This window comes from Mauremys reevesii, linkage group 5, assembly GCF_016161935.1.
Source record: "Mauremys reevesii isolate NIE-2019 linkage group 5, ASM1616193v1, whole genome shotgun sequence".
In the NCBI taxonomy this organism is placed as follows: Eukaryota; Metazoa; Chordata; order Testudines; family Geoemydidae; genus Mauremys; species Mauremys reevesii.
The window spans coordinates 90,315,802-90,330,635 of record NC_052627.1 but is presented as its reverse complement, the minus strand read 5'-3'; the positions used below and the strand labels follow the sequence as shown (position 1 = coordinate 90,330,635).

At 39.4% G+C, this 14,834-nt stretch overlaps 1 protein-coding gene across 15 annotated transcripts in view; it reads right to left on the bottom strand.

Annotated features, from left to right (window-relative positions):
- Nucleotides 1–14,834, bottom strand: part of FRYL (FRY like transcription coactivator) — a 353,094-nt gene that overhangs the window by 304,247 nt on the left and 34,013 nt on the right. Inside the window, exon 1 of one of the 15 annotated variants that reach the window (XM_039539638.1) lies at nucleotides 8,356–8,374. The exons of the other annotated variants lie outside the window; for them this stretch is intronic. The gene's annotated coding sequence lies outside the window, so the exon portion shown is untranslated. Of the gene's footprint in view, nucleotides 1–8,355; nucleotides 8,375–14,834 lie in introns of those variants that run through there. 15 annotated transcript variants of the gene reach the window in all.

The following is a 14,834-nucleotide window of genomic DNA, read 5'->3' as shown; positions in this document are numbered from 1 at the left end:
GGCATTTAGATTTGCAAGTTTATATTCCAGCACCTAGACAAAGATTTAAACATGTAAGGAACTTTCAGAAAGAATATATCAATGCATGTAGCCTCCTGCAATCAGATCAGCACCTTGCAACCACACATAAAGATCATTCAGGGCTATGGGTTGAGCAAAAACTAGATCTTCAAGTAAAATGAGTGCAGGTAATTCTACATGACTGAAATCCACAACTAAAGTTAGATTGCCTTCAAAAATATTAAGATATATTGACAATCAATATCGCTGAAGTTCTCTCTCGGGGGGCGGGGGGAACGACACATTAGCAAGAGCATTTAAGGATCAAGAGTCATGATTCTTCTGGGACTAAATTTATCCATTGATATCATCTATTCACAAGAGGTATGTTTTCTTAGGTAAAACGAGGAGCCCATAACCTTATTTTCTACAGAATGTAAGTTTCATGTTCCAGCTTCCTGGGACAAAAGTAGAACCCAGCTGCTTGTCCTGGGCTCTGTGTACAGTTACTAACATTTGAAGAGTCATGCAAGGGACAATTGTCTAAATAAGAGGGGGCCTAGGGGCTCCTACTACCCCAGCCACAATATGCATTCCAGTAAATGTTAGGATTTACAAAACATTTATATTTAATAGTCACAACTTCTCTATGAGAGATACCTATCTCCTAGAACTAGAACGGACCTTGAAAGATCATCAAGTCCAGCCCCCTGCCTTCACTAGCAGGACCAAGTACTGATTTTTGCCCTAGATCCCTAAGTGGCCCTATCAAGGCTTGAACTCACAACCCTGGGTTTAGCAGGCCAATGCTCAAACCACCGAGCTATCCCTTCCCCTACAACTTCTCTATGAGGGTAGGCAAGTAGTATTACCTACATTTTACAGATGATGGAATTAACACAGGGAGGGGAAAAAACCGTTATCTGACCATTGCTAGAGGCATGACACATTGTATGGACTGCTGAACTAAACACAGGACTGAGTGCAAGGATTTGTAACATGTGACATATCACTGAACTGTCCCTCCTTTCGGCCAGAGGTCAGACTGACTGCTTAGCAGAGGAGCCAGCTCAAATGCAGTTAGCTTAGGGGAAGTTTATGGCACGAGTGCCACCAACATCCTCCACACCACAAACTGACCTTGTTTTCTTCTCAAACCAGAGGGACATTCCCATGGTTTTCTGCAAATAACCAGAGGACTTTAAGGGAAAAACACCTAGTGACAAGCTTTTAAGTCTCTCTCTTTCTTCAACCTCCTGCACCCTCAGTTACAAAAGGATGTTCACCAGTTTCCATCATTTATTTCAATCTTGTAGTGCTCTGTTTAGTCTTCCGAGTATCATGCTGATGGGTTTGGTTTCTTTCACTATTATTCTGGATCATGTTTCTCTAGATCTTTCCAGGTGGTGTCCATATTATCACTTGATGTGGAAGTCATGTTGGAGGCATCTTTAAAGTGGGTCCTAAATATGTCCATTGTCTAGTGGACATTTTAAGTTTAGTGTTTGGTTAATACATTTGTTATTAAGGCTCTCTCACCTTTGCAATGAAACACATTATAAAACGTACTTTTAAAAAAAAATGTTGAGGTTCTCTTTTAAAAATTTCTAGATCCCAAATTTGGGGTGAGCCTCAAAGACCAGTTCTGGCAATATCGGGAGCTTGTGGGCTTCCCACATCTACAGGGAGCTGGGAAAGGACAGGGGAAAGGAGGGCAAACATTTAAATTACTTACTAGCCAGAGGCAAATATGAAAGACAGTCCACACTTCTCAGAAGCTGATACCAGGGGAGGAAGAAGACAGACAGTGGGAGGAAGGTTTCTCACTAGGTTTTCATCCCTGAATCTTGTGAGTGGGCCTCCTGTAATAACTTATTTATTAAAAGCTCTTTAGTGATTTAGTCTACTTATTAAGTGTATGTAATCTGTACAACACAAAGAACCATTTGAGATCTTGAGATGTTAAGGAGGTCAAATGTACATTTAGTTAAAATTATAACATGCACCCTTCAATCAAAAGGCTTACTGAATGCAACATGAACCTGTCCAAATAAATCCACTTCACAATGATAATCCTGTCCTGAATTGTTTATTTCTTTCCTCAAGAATTAGAACTAAATTCAGACCTCTGGTATATACACACTAAATTATCAGTTGGAGCACTATGCCCTCCCAAACCAGTACAGGTTTTCACCCTTAAATGAGAGTCCAGAAAGTCACAAGTGAAGTACACGAATAGCAATCCAATCATCATCCACAATAAACTGCAACTGTTTTATTCTATAGAAGCAGCAAAGAATCCTGTGGCACCTTATAGACTAACAGATGTTTTGCAGCATGAGCTTTCGTGGGTGAATACCCACTTCTTCGGATGCAAGCAGTGGAAATTTCCAGGGGCATGTGTGTATATATAAGCAAGCAAGAAGCAAGCTAGAGATAACGAGGTTAGATCAATCAGGGAGGATGGGGCCCTGTTCCAGCAGCTGAGGTGTGAAAACTAAGGGAGGAGAAACTGGTTCTGTTTTATTCTATACTATGTAACATATAGGCATTATTTATCTGTCAAATTCATTTTTGAAAGATGACAGAGATGCAGGATTTCTACTACATATTTTTCTAACGAGCTCAGTCACACATTGAATGCAGTTTCATATTTTGAGTTATTTTGTAAAGCAAATAACCATATGGGGCACACACTTAAAACAAACAATCAAAAAGCATTTCTTAAGACATAATAATGATCTCCTTAAGTGAAGGGCACAAATAAGCTAAGAGGAAGTACAATGAAAACTGCCTGCCAGAAATCTTTGAAGATTTTCATAAAAAGAAACCTAAGCAAAATGCCTGGTACATAATGTAACTGGTTGCTCAAACTTGTTCAAGGAGATTTTCTACTTGCTTCACATGAGATACAGCACATTTTTCCTCCTGCAGCTGAACAGCCATGAAATGTACTAGGCTGGCAAAATGACTCTTGTTGTTTCAATAATCTAGTCCAATAAGTATATTAGAAGTCTAACAAATGTGAATATGAACAGTCTACTACTGTTTTTAAAAAGGTGACCCTGCAAAGTTTTCTTTGTAAATTAACTAACTGCAGAGAGAAAGGTAAGGAGAACATTCAGCACAATTTTTTAAAGTTATCTTTTGTTATACATCCCAGAATTATAGCTGACTAGCTCCTGCGTCACTGTGATCCTAATATGCACCATTCAGTGACTACATAGTTACCAAAGAACCTGTTGAGCACGGAGCCAGGTGGCGAGAGGGAGGAAGGAAATCAAGCAAGTGGCATTTTTAAAAGCTATGTGACATAATTTATTTGAAGCAAAACTAAGGTCAGTTGCATAATAGATGCTCTCTTTTTCTCTCTCTCTTTTTTTGGGGGGAGGGGAAGTGCTGATGCTGTTTAGGGCATTCAGTAGAGAATCATACGTTGATTAAAACGTGCACATTAGCAGGTCACTTTTACACAAAACAGTAATATTTGCCCCATTCCTTCTGCAAAGTATAAGGGAGCCAAAAGCTAAGAGAGCACCAACTTCATGCCATCCTCTAGGACTCTGCAAAAGCTCCTCCACTGAAGAGCCATGGTGAGCATCTGCAGGTTTGGGGAGTTGCATAGCAATGGAACCTGGGAGCAGTTACTTTGTACTATACTCCTGAAAAATACTGAGCCCAAACCAATCTAGTTGGATATTAAATGTTTCTTCAAACATGCACTGATTTTTTGTTTCTTCTAGGCTGCCATTGTACAGCCACAGAAGGAGACAGCCACAATCACCATGTATCCCAAAAGGAACATGCTGCAATGGGTAGCTGTTGGACAGAGAGACAGAAACACAGACTGTTTACAGATCTCAGGAGATGCACTAGTTTAGGGCTGAAGCTCTGCTCCTTCCAAGCAAGGTTACATGGGAAACAGTTACATACCTGTTCAGTAACTGCTGTTCTTGCATATGTCCATTCCACTTTAGGCGTCTGCACACCAGTGCACTGGAGCTGGAGAACTTTTTCCCATAGCAGTACCTGCCACCATCATGCTCTCTGGGTGGGATGTGAATACAAATATTCATGTCCTACTAGATATCTCTTTTTGGTACACCTAGACTTGGGAGTCTACCCCAGGACTTTGGTAGGCTACAAAAATAGTCTCATTAATAGGCAGAGCCACCCTACCTGGACCTGATCAATGTAAAATGTCAATGAGTTTATGAGTTAGTACAAGTTACCCATCAATGTGGATCCTAGAGAGATAGCAACCCTCTTCATAAGCTCCTGGTATGTCTTATAGTGATCAGTGACCAGAGAAGACAACTCAGATTTAGTAACCTCATCTAGAGACAATGAGGTGGTGTTCAGACATTTTAAAGCCTTCTCTATCTGATCTAGTGGATAACCTGCAACAAAGGAGGAGGTGCAGGAGCTGGCGGTAAACCTTCCTTTGAGTACCAATATTAGTACTGAGGATGTTACCAGCCAGAGACTGGCATTTGGATGGTGATCATGCATGGACGTCAGTACTGAGGACAGTACTGGTTGAGGAACAATGCCTGGATGGCAATCTTATGACAACAACATCAGTACTGAACATGGTATCAGATGGAAAACAGCACCTAGATGATGATCTTGAAATCTGGTGCTGTGAAGTTGGCCTTGAATCTAGGCAAACTGCCCAAGGGTGCCAGAAGGGTAAATGCAGCATCTGGAATGGAATTGGGGACCTATTCCATGGAAGTGTTCCCACAGAGCTGCATATGTAGGTCCCGAGAGCTCAATCTATGCATCAAGGATCAAGAGAATAGTTGAGCCCTTGTAGAGAAGAATTCTGATATGTAGGAAATCTCCTCCTAATCAGGTGACAAATCCATATTAGAATGCCAGGGTGGGGCAGTACCCAGCAGAGAAACGTGAACAGGACCATTGCAGGCAAAATAAGGGCAGCACTCAAAAGATTTGAGGATTCCCGATCAGCAGTACTGAGCGCCTACCATGGTAGACAAACACCAGAGGCAGATGGCACCAACATAGGATCCACCACTGACAGCACCTCTTTAGAAAGTATGGAGGCTGTTGTCAGAGCTGGTACCTGTGTAATTGAGAGAGAAGCAGGAAACAAATTATCCTGCCTGACTAGTGAATCTCGTACCATCAAGTATAAGAGGTCCCGTGCTGCTGCATATGCCTGAGGTATTTTTGGTACTACCAAAGTTGTTTGCCAAGTCGGTGCTGCGGACCAAGATGGTTCTGCAGACAAAGTCAGCAATGGAGTTGGTATCAGCAGCACCTCTTGAGGTGCCAGAGTCGACAACTCAATTCTACCAGAGTGTGGTACTGGGGACCATCTTGCTAAAGATGCCCTAAGGAATATCATAACCCCTGAAGAAGATAACTTTTTGAAAACAGGGGTACCAGATTTCTTCTGATGGTTGTGGGGCACCAGACAGGTAGAGTGATTTCTTCTATCCAGCTCATTTCTGTGTGGGATTCTGTCATGTCTGGCAGTGCACTTCAGAAGGGTGTGGAGATTGAGTCCTCGTGCACAGAGAGACTTGGTACCAAATGGAGGCACAAAGCCACCGCCATCAGAATGCCCCTGAATCAAACCTCTGTCTCTTTTGGTTCAGGGTTTGAATCCCTTACAGATGGGGTACTTATACCTAACATGACCCTCACTCAGGCACTTTAAGCAGTTGAAGTGGGAAATGCTGATTGGCATCGACTTACTGCAGCCAGAATGGCACCTCAAACCCAGAGTCTTTGGCATGCCCTGGTACAGAGCAAATGGTTGATGAAAACAAAAAAAAATCACAAATATTATTAAAAACACAAACCTATGAACAAGTACCAATAAATTAGTCATAAACTTTTAAACTATTTATAAATAAACCTTTTGAAATTCACTAAATAGGGAAAGTGAGAGGAGCTAGCTCATACTGTCCACCATTCAGAAGCAGTGAGAAGGAACTGAGGGGGGGTTAGAGCAGCACAAGCACTTGGAGGGGGTGTGTGCTACCCCAATGGGTACTACTATGAGAAAAAGTTATCCAGCTCTGATGTACAGGCACGCAGAACCTAAAGTGGAATAGATGCGTACAAGCACTCCCAGAAGAACTACAACACCCAACTAACTGGGGGTGGGGGGGGAAGGGAATCAAGAAATGTCACACAAGTTTGAACTGCTGGGTTTCCAACTGACTACATAGGAAAACCACTATATAAAGGAAGAATATGGCCCCAATTAAGGAGAAGGGCTTCATAAATTATTAGTCACAGACACAATTTCAAACACAGATTTAAGATCACAAAAGGAATTGATGTACTTTACAGCCTCTCATAGTAATTATTTCCTGCAATGAGTTTTAATTGTTGGCTTCAAATTTCAACTTATTTGCCTTAAGCACTGAAACAGGTATATTACAATATGTACATAAAACACAACCATAATAAAAAAACAAATATAATGTGAGCAATCTTCTTGCATATAAACATCTTGATTTTGCTTGTGTTTTGGTTTTTGCAGTTGGCAACATCTGTAGTTAATTAGAAATAATATAAGTTGTTTTAAGACAGAAGTGTGAAATTGGTTTGCACACAGCACTGAAAAAAGCAACAGTTGTGTCTTCTATAATTCTCTACCCATCTGGTTACAAAATGGGAAAAATGTATACTTTCTCCTTTTCTTTTGTATTTTAATTTGAAACACTCTAGAGAAATTAGAGAGAAAACCTGGAAGTGTCTTTACAAAAATACTGGAAGGAAACAACATTTTTAAAAGCAAGTCTGAATATATTAAACATGCCATAGGCACAAGAAAACAGTGAATAACACGCCAAGTAATCATTTCATGTGTTGCGCCCACAAAGTTCCTATCAACTATGCATTATAAAGAAATCTTTAGTTTGTATCATGGCTGCCAACACAACTTCCCTGGCTGACACTGTCCCACCCAGGTTTGGCAAACTAATTCCAGGTGATTTCAGTCCTAACTACTGTCCTAGATATTGTGCAGGCAATGTCAGTCTATTGGGAAAAATCTCAATTTCTGCAAAACACTTGCATCAATTACTTACACTTTACTCACTCACATTTGTCTTTCATTTTAAAAGATTTTGCATTATTATTAAATATCAGAAGAAATGGATTCACAAGATCAAACATAAAATAAACTAAGACATTTGAGAAGGTGGGTTAAAAGAGTAAGAGCTATATCATCTTTATTATTTAATAAAACACATCCTGTTCAATACAGTGCAAGCCAAGAATAATTAAAATATTTTGTTTCAAGTGCCTGAGAAATAACAATTCGTATCTTGAGGTCACATATAGGAGTGCAATGCTTTCCTATATCCAGTACAAGTTCTTGAAAAGTTCAAGGTGTCCCTCTCCATTTTGTAGCTTTCAACACTCTTATTTGGATGGTGCTCTAGTCATCCTGCCTCCACACCTCTGTTTCTCTTAAAAGCATCCCCAACAATCTCTAGGCTTTTCACACAAGATCTTCCCCGCAAGCCACTTTCCTTGAATATTTTTTTTTAAGCCAGTCCACTGGGATGCAGGCAGAAAACCTAACTTTAGCCACTAACAGTAACAGTTAAGATTGCTAAAGCATCAATTAAACAGTTGTAAGAGGTTATCAACATTGAATGTATGTCAAAGGTGACCTGATCTTTGCCAATAGTACTGCTTCATCCTCATCAAACTGAAATAACAAAGCAGTAGGAGAATTTAGCTGAAATCCCTACCCTATGATTCATTATGGATGCTATCAAAATACATAAAACGTTGGTACTGCCATACAAACTCAGACTGGAAGAAAAAGATTTAATAAATCAATTGAGGCTCCATGAAGAAGCTACCAACAGTCCAGGATCCAATTTTAATTGTGGCCCTATGAAACATAAGAATATAAACATAGCCATGCTGTGTCAGACCAAATGATCCATCTAGACCAGTATCCCGTTTTCTAAGAGCGGCCAGTGCCAAATGCTTCAGAGGGAATGAACAGGTCTTGTTCAAAGAATTTATAAAGACAGAGATTTATTGATAACTATGAGTTACCTCCTACTCATTGCTTGGAATCATACTTCTGTGCACTATTTAGTTTAATAGTGAACGTCTGTTCAGTCAGTTGGACTGAAATCAAAACATTTCAGTACTAAAAACTTTCAATATCATCCTGCTTCATTACAAGCATCTCTCTTTTCACAGTGTATTCTACACATAAAAGGGCATTTATCACAATCTTTAACTTCTCAATAGCAGATATGCCCAATTTGCAAAATATAAGGGCTACTGTATATCTTGGGCATGATCTTGAAACTGCCACACACAAAGAACCCTACTGGAGCTCACCAGAGGAGGTTTTGTAGGATTGAGCCCCTGAAGTTTGACTTCCTTCCACCTCATTTTTGTCATGGCTTGGTCCATCTAGCAGAAATGGACTGCAATAAATGATTGGGGTACTTGCAAGTGAAAAAAAAGTTAAATATGTTTACATTACCATTGATCCACTTATTTCATATATACACACACACACACATATATATATAAAAATAAATAAAATACACACACACACACACACACACACACACACACCCCTGACCATACTAGATGTTATAAAGTAGTAGGTCATCAAGAGTCTACCAGAATCAGGCCAAGTAATTCCTCCTGCTTATAATCCTATAAAGTATATACAAAAAATCACAGTTAAAAGTTGTCTGCATCTTTCTATTTTCCCTCAGAACATTTGTTACTATGGATAATGAAACAGATTTGTATAATAAAGTTAATATATTAACAGCATATGTACTTATTACAGAAAAGTCAACTATTTTTATTTTTGGATAGTAATTCAGGATAGAGACTTCTTTTCATATGCATTTATATAGCATGTAGCATAATGGAGGACCCAAAACCAACTGAACTCTGGGCACTGCAACAGTACAGATAATGTATGTATAATTTCATACAATTCTTCATTCTCTGTTTTGCAAGTGATCACTTGTTCTTATCTAAAACTACCCACAGTAACATTTTTATTTTAAGCCTATAACTGCTCAGCCAGAGTAAGCAGCTGGTCATTTTCCAGATGTGTTAAGTCAGTTATGATCCAGCCTTTAGACTCAACTGATGAAGTAAGAAAATACATATATTGTCAAAAAATACAACCAAAAGTGGTGAGGAGGGAGGTTGTCATGGGGTTAATCACAGTAAATATTTGGCAACTGGATGGGGAGAGATAAGACACTCATCGGGTGGGTGGTCATTACAATCTTCCTTTAGCCTGCTGAGTGGCAAGATCTACCCTCTCATTACTCTTTCTTTGACACAGCCAAGAGAAACCAGTGGCCACATTCACTCCTGACAATAAGGAAAAAGAGGCAAGAGAGGGCGGAGAGAGAGCATACATGCCCCTGCATGTGCGAAAGGCCATCTAGCTATCTCAGAACTTCTTTGCCCCCACCCCAAAAAATAAATAAATAAGAAATGTGCTAGTCTTAATTAAAATGGGATGTTTTTGGTAAAATAAATTTTAAAACAATGTTCTTAATAAGGAGATAATTAGATTTTCTGAAGTCTGGAGATTGTCACTGATCTACTCTGGAGACCTTGGTTATCCTTCCATAGCAGAAAAGGTCTTGACTGCCTCCAGCTGATTAGAAGAGGAAGGAAAGCCTACAGTTTGTGATAATTTAGAAGAATTTACTCCAGACCAGTGGTTCTCAACCTGCGGTCTGTGGGCCGCTTGCGCCCAATCAGCACAGAGCTGCAGCCCATGTGACATCCTCAGGGCCATACAGGTAGTATTGGATGCAGCCCACATAACACATTGTGGGTCACATATGTGGTCCACAATGATAACTGGGTTGAGAACCACTGCTCTAGATGGTATAATTTTGATAATCTACCTATACTGTTTCTTAATCACACCAAAAGCTCTCATCAAAATAAGCATTAGTAGCAAGGGCACAGCCAATGCTAGATATTCCTTCAGGATATTTTTTGTGACTGCATTCATGATCTCAAAATATTTACTTTCATAAAAAGCTATTATAGAATACGTTTTTGTATAGAACTTGTATATAATGCAGCTAAACCAAATGTTTGTGTGTCTTCTGTACAAATAATGTAATTGCAGTCTTTTTTTTTGGTCAATGAGCCTACATTATGTACTGAAGCGGCATTCAAGAGGCCCCAAATCAAGATCAGGACTGTAGAATGCTAAGCAATGTACAAATACATGAGAAGAAAATCCTCATTCTTGCAATAGAAAACTTCAGTCATTTCTCTTTACTGGGAAAGATTTATCCTTAAATACTAGTGCTTGCCTCTTCAGTCAAAATCTCAAATATAGTTCAAAACATTCTTGGAAGGTTTATTTGAACCTTTCATTTTAAAAGACTCTGAATATTTATTTGGCTTTTCTGACTGACTGTCCCCAGTTTTAATTCTTTCCCGTAATTCTTTTTAACCTTGTCCCTAATTTCAGCTTTAGAGAGCTGGAAGAGGAGACGTCTGCTGACAATTGTGATTACAGATTACAGTACACCATCTGCTAAAAAAGTGCTTTATAAACGGTACTGAGCTGTAACAACGTTCTCAATCAAGCCTCACCTGTGTAAAATCTAGATGTTTGTGCTGATAAAGCAATGTTTTCTATGTGTAGTCGGATTTATCAACACTGATGATTTTACATTTTTAGCAGGAACTGCAGCTACATTCAGGATGCTAGACCTACTGAAAGTAATATGCACGTTTCCCACTCAGGAATTTAAGGGGGAAATTTTAGTTTCATTTATCCTAGATTAATACTCATTACTAGAATAAAGATGTATGTGGTCTTAAAAAAAATGTAATCTTACTACTCAGAGAAATTGAGCTTAAATATATTTGGTGATCAAAGAAATGTGTTACTAATTAATATAGTGAAAAACTAAAACAATGTCAAGTTCATAAACTACAGTTAATAGTTTCCTCAATCTCCCCATTTTACCTCTACCAGCAGTATAATGTTCATAACCAAATCACCAATTTTATTATGACATTCTATTTTTAGCGGGGTTTTTTTTAATATTATGGTATCACTCATAGCATTCTAGATGCTGTTCACACAGTCCCTGTCCTAAAAATTTACATCCTATAATATCATACAAAAGAATTTATACTACAATCCCTGTTGCAACCTTTAACTTCAAATAAGTATTATCATTACAATTCACAGATTATGGTTTAAATAGTAATTAATCCATTTGGAAAAAATACACTAGATGTATTTATTCAGGACCTTTTAAAAAGGTATGTGTTTTTGTTCTGCTTAAGAAAAAAGTATATTCAGAGCTGGAAAAAGTAGAGTGTAACACAAGAATACCAGTGTTTCCCTTTGCCTATGAGTAGGTGGCAAAGGGGATATTAAGAAGTGTATTCCATCTACAGTAAACAGCTAAACCTGAATGATAATATTTATTCTTTAATAAGTTCTAGTGAAATAACAGGACAGCCAGTAGAAAACCAAGATATGACGCTAATGGATGAAATCACCAGAAGTGAGAATACCTAAAGTTCTTCCACATGGCCTATTGGGGACGCTGATCTGTGGAGCAGCTTCATTAGAAGATACAAAAGGAAGATGGTCACTAGTTCTCCAGTTATGAAGCAAACCTTTACATTAACAGTAGGTGAGGAAGGAGAAATTAAAGTAAAAGGAAAAGAAGTGAAGGAAATATTAGGCTAAAACTAAGTAAATATGTTGGGATCAGGAAGCTTCTTAGCATAAACCATTCTGGAAAGTTTCAGAGAAAAGGAATCTTTCAGCTTATGAAAACTGACAGAAAAAAAAATCCATGTTTCATTATGACATGAAGCCAACAAAGCCTCATTGATTACTAATTTTTAAGATATATAGGAGAAAGCAGGAGCATAAACATTTTTGCCATAAAGAAAACTACTTTAGATGAAGAACAGTAACAAAAGTTGTATATGTGCAATATATATCTCCCCTATACAAAAAGTTTCAGAGTCTGACCTCTGCTGGTCAATTAAGCACAGTGCTTAAAAGACTAGGCACAAAACAAAACAAAAAAACCTGGATCTTTGGGTCAGGAAACGGATTATTTTGAGATTGCATTTACAAAAGGATGTTATAGGACCTCAAACAAAATTCTTAGTTACTTTCAGTGCCTCACTTCATTTAGCACCTAAATGAAATTTCTCATAGATCAAACAGATTATAAGTAAGGCTAAGATTTAGTCACAGGTATTTTTGATAAAAGTCATGGACAGGTCACAGGCAACAAATAAAAATTCACAGCCCATGACTTTTACCAAAAATACCTGTGACTAAATCTCTACTTCTGAGGCCCCACTGCTCCAAGGAGCCCCTGCTGGGGAGGAGCCTGCTCCATTGCTGAGGATTGACTGCCCCCCAGCAGCTGCTCTTAGGGACCACTCTCCAGATGGCCTCCGGGTGTCCCTGGGGCCACTGCTGCTCAGGCAGTCCCCAGGGCACCCCCAGGACAGGCGCTCCCCAGAGCCAACCACAGCGGCCACTGTTCCAGTGGTCCCTGGAGCCAGCTGCCCGGGACCACCCGAGCAGCGGCTGGTGCAGCTAGCCCCGGGGACTACCAGAGCAGCAGCTGGTGCAGCTGTCCATGGTGTGCCTGAGCACCTTGCCCTAGGGGGTGGGCCTGAAAGATTCTCCATGAAAGAATCACAGCCTTAATTATAAGTGTTGAAATAATTTACATTACAAAACAGGCAATTTGAAATTGTGATGCAACATGTGCTAGTTCAGTGGTTTTCAACCTTTTTCATTTGTGGACCGCTTCAAAAAAATTTTTATGGAGGTGTGGACTTCTTTAGAAATCTTAGACCTAGTCTGTGGACCCCTAGGGGTCCATGGGCCATGGGTTGAAAACCACTGTTCAAGCTGAACAAACACAAAGATTGAGTTCTATTCCTGATTGCCACAGGCCCTGTGTAAGCCTCGGCAAGACACATAATTTCTCTGTACCTCCGTTTTTCCTCATCTGGGAGATAAGGTAAAATATAAACATGAGACGTATGAAAAAAAAAAAGTATGCTAAACCAAAACTTCCTTTAAAAAAAAAAAACACCACTTACAAAGCAAGAACATTTTGGAGTTGGTTAGTTTCTTTACACAGAATATCTTCTGAGCTGAATCTCAAAAGCAAACTTTTTTTTAAAGCTTGTTCCTTCCCTAATACACTTTAACCAATGCCTAACCAGCCAGGGGAGTGAGGGACAAGGACCAGTTGTAATTGAGGTGCTACTACAGGGGGTTCAATGTAGTACCAGGTAGTCCAGTTTAGAACTTTTAAAAATATTATACCTGGGTTAGGGACCCAGGGCTCAACTCTCCACTGACTTGCACCTTCTGTAGAAATTTATACCTGTGCTAAGTGAATATAGAAACAAATGTTACTATTCTGAACAAGAAGCCTCTTGTGTACACCTTGCACAGGTGTAAGAAACTACATGAAGTTCAAGGCTGTAGAAAAAGTAAAATGTGGTGAGGCTACTTATCTGGAACATGTTATACACATTTATAGGACTCTATACATTAACTGCAACAACCATTTTATTAAATTTCTAATTCACAGTAGAATTATACATAAAACTGCAAAATTATGGCATGTAAAAGGTTGGGGTTTGAAAAATATATGTATTGAGAACACACAATAGCAATTTTTTTCTTTAACTACAGATATTTGTCTTACAGAGTTAGTCTTCACCAGTGGCACATGTAAACTTGTTGGCAAATAATGTAAGCTCTGCAAACCGAAGTCAAGAGTGCACAGAACTCATACCAGGGCCGCCCAGAGGATTCAGGGGGCCTGGGGCAAAGCAATTTCAGGGGCCCCTTCCATAAAAAAAAGTTGCAATACTATAGAATACTATATTCTCGTGGGGGCCCCTGCGGGGCCTGAGGCAAATTGCCCCACTTGCTGCCCGCCCCCAGGCAGCCTTGGGAAAAATAAACATTTAAAAACCTTCCGCATCTCGGCACAAACCCAGTTTTGAGAAAACTTCTTTTCAAGTCACCTTTACAAGGTATCACTGGTTCTCATCATCAGCTAGTGCTAAAAGGCACTAAAGCTCATTAAAAGGGTTGGACAAATATTTTCCGTCAAAACTTTTTTTGGATCGAAAACTAGGGGGTTTTAAAAAGCAGGAAAAAAAATCACAGACAGTGTCTGCTTTCCTTCAAAATTTGTTATGGTTTTTTTAATTGAAAAGCTGAAATTAGTCTGCCAAAGCCTGAACATAGTTTGGGGTTTCAGAATGTGTGGCCAAATATTTGCTGCTTGCTGTGTTTGATTGTTTAAAGAAACAATAAAAAAATTCTGCTTAAAAAAAATCCAAAACTTTAGAACCACCTCAGCTTGTGACCAAACACCTGAGCCAATCCAGTCAGAGATTTTTCCAGGTTTCTGATACTCTGCTGGCTTCCTTGACTCATATCTGTCTCCATAAATTTGGGTTCATTTAGCTTAGAACATAAGAACGGCCATACTGGGTCAGACCAAAGGTCCATCCAGCCCAGTATCCTGTCTACCGACAGTGGCCAATGCCAAGTGCCCCAGAGGGAGTGAACCTAACAGGTAATGATCAAGTGATCTCTCTCCTACCATCCAACATCACCCTCTGACAAACAGAGGCTAGGAACACCATTCCTTACCCATCCTGGCTAATAGCCATTAATGGACTTAACCTCCATGCATTTATCTGTTTCCTAGAGACTGGCTCCATGGGGTCCCTCACAAACTGGAGACAGTTACTGTGGGTTTGTCTTTAGTATAGATTATGTATAT